Source organism: Sorex araneus, chromosome 8 (assembly GCF_027595985.1).
Source record: "Sorex araneus isolate mSorAra2 chromosome 8, mSorAra2.pri, whole genome shotgun sequence".
In the NCBI taxonomy this organism is placed as follows: Eukaryota; Metazoa; Chordata; class Mammalia; order Eulipotyphla; family Soricidae; genus Sorex; species Sorex araneus.
This window is the reverse complement of record NC_073309.1, coordinates 19,883,498-19,885,742: the sequence shown is the minus strand read 5'-3', so window position 1 is coordinate 19,885,742 and position 2,245 is coordinate 19,883,498. Positions and strand designations below refer to the sequence as shown.

General features: G+C 36.0%; 1 pseudogene; it reads right to left on the bottom strand.

Moving 5' to 3' along the window:
* Positions 1–203: 203 nt before the first annotated feature.
* On the bottom strand, positions 204–2,012 carry LOC101554792 (serine/threonine-protein kinase VRK1-like; annotated as a pseudogene).
* Between the last annotated feature and the right edge of the window lie 233 nt (positions 2,013–2,245).

Sequence of the window (2,245 nt, the reverse complement as noted above, 5' to 3'; positions counted from 1 at the left end):
AAATCAATGCATCATTGACATATTATATTCTGAAAATCATTTTCAGAATGGATTTTCAAATTCATTTTTTGTTTGCTTCTTAGTTATTAGAATGAGGAATGCAGAGGTTTGTATGGATGTTTCATAACTTTAAAAAAACACCTTTTTATTTAAAAATGTAGATTTTTAATAATAGAAAAACCACGCTTTGGTAGCTCATGTACTTACTCTCGTTTGTTTCCACAAATCTTGATTTCCTCTTTGATTTCCTCTCGAAGCCACTGGTAGTTCAGTAGCAAGCTGTTCAATTTCCAGGTGTTTGATTTGACTCTCCATTTCTGTGTATGATTAAGTTCTACTTCCAGTGCCTCTTGGTCTGAAAAGATAGTTGTTACATTTTCTATCCTCTTTATTTTAGGGAAGTATGTTTTGTGGTCCAGCATGTGATCTATCTTGGAGGATGTCCTATGGATATCTCCTTTAAAGCAAAAACAGACTTTTATGTTCTAAATATCCATAGGACTATAATAAGCATTTTTTGAAACACACAATTAGAAAAGTGCAAGCCACAGACAGTAATAATTCTCAGATACTTTTCAGAACCACAGACCTATGACTTGGGTAGGATAACTTAAAGAGTAGAATCTCAAGATTTTGAAGTTCATAAATTAGTTTAATAACTTGTACAAAGTACTTGTTTCAATTAAAGGCTGTGTTTTTTAAAAAATATATATTTAATTTCTCCCTACCCCACAAGATTCACATGAAAGTAAAACACTGAAAACAAGAAAAGTCAGATGCAAGAAAAACGAGTCACAGTGTTTGATTTACTTCCAGATTCTTTGGGGTTTTGAATAGTCTAGACGGGCAACTCTGTCTGCAGCTCATCTCCCTTGCACCAGACTCAACATCTTCCTTCTGTATTTTCTTTCTCTTCTTCAGTATGGCTTTTGCTTTCAAGCCTCCATTCTCCACAACACGTTTTGCCATCATTTTTACTTCCTATAGCTTTTAGTCCTTGCAAAAGAATTATAGATTTTGAAAAAGAGGTTTTTCAGCATAGTACAGTAATTTCAATTTCCAAGTATTTAGCAATTTCACTAATTTTTTCACTATTTTTTTACATTTTTTCCTTAGAAAAATTGGGCTGTTTCCCCAGGAAAACATTTGTTCGTCAAATTTGCAATATTTTCACTATATTTAATTTTAGAATCTCCTGCATAGTTGGGGTCTTTCAAATTATCTTCCCAAGGAAGGTGACTACTAAGCCACTGGATCATGCAATAACCAAGTATTTCCAAATCACTCTGAGTGTCAATGCTGGTGAACTCCAAAGTGCCATTGTGACATCTCTTTAGGTCTTTTTGATACTCTTTATGAATCCCTTCTGAGCACTAGCGATAAGCAAGGCCATAATGGACCCAGTACACCTGGTCAGGGTTTTTGATATTCAAAAGAAGATTGATGGCCTTGAGATGTACTCATGTATGTACTCATGCTCATGGATATATACCAGGGTATCCAGAATTCCAAGGTTAGCTGCAAGACAGTTTTCAAAAAAAAAAAAAACCTTTTGGCATTTACTTCATATATTTTCTAAAGGTTACCCGCAAAGCTGTCCATTATCATAAACCTGTCACTTCTTCCATTCTCTCATAAAGGTCAGACCCCCCCAAATACTTAGGCATGCCCAGGTATTTAAGTGTATGAGTGTGAAGCCATTTCTGAATTTGATCTGGTTTGGCATCTTGCTGGTAGAATTTTAATTCAGTAAAAAGAGGTCCACTGTCACTAGGTTCCACTTTTACAATACAGGGTGCATCACTGCCAACGAATTTTGAAGAATTCATATCAACTAGATAGATGCATCCAAAATGGCCCTCACCAATGTGTAGGCCCCATTTCCATTCCTTTGTTTTATTTTTGTTGTTTTTGTTGTTATCAGTGATTATCTTTCCAGCTGCATAATGTTCTGCAAAATGTCTCTCTGTAGGTCTCTGTCTTCTACCATGAGTTGCTTTCACACAAGGCATTGGCATGTAAGTGGGAGAGCTGAAATTTACACTGAGAATTTGTCCCCAAGGCCTCACCAAAGTTATTCTCTCTGCAGTGGTTTCTCTAGTGAAGAAACAGACCTCCCAACCAGCACAACAATAGCCTACAGCTCATTACAAATTTCCCACACATGCACTGCCTCAACTTGTGGGATAGAGCAAAAGCAGAATTAAGAGGAAAGTTTATAGCTTTGTAAGCATATGTCAGGAAG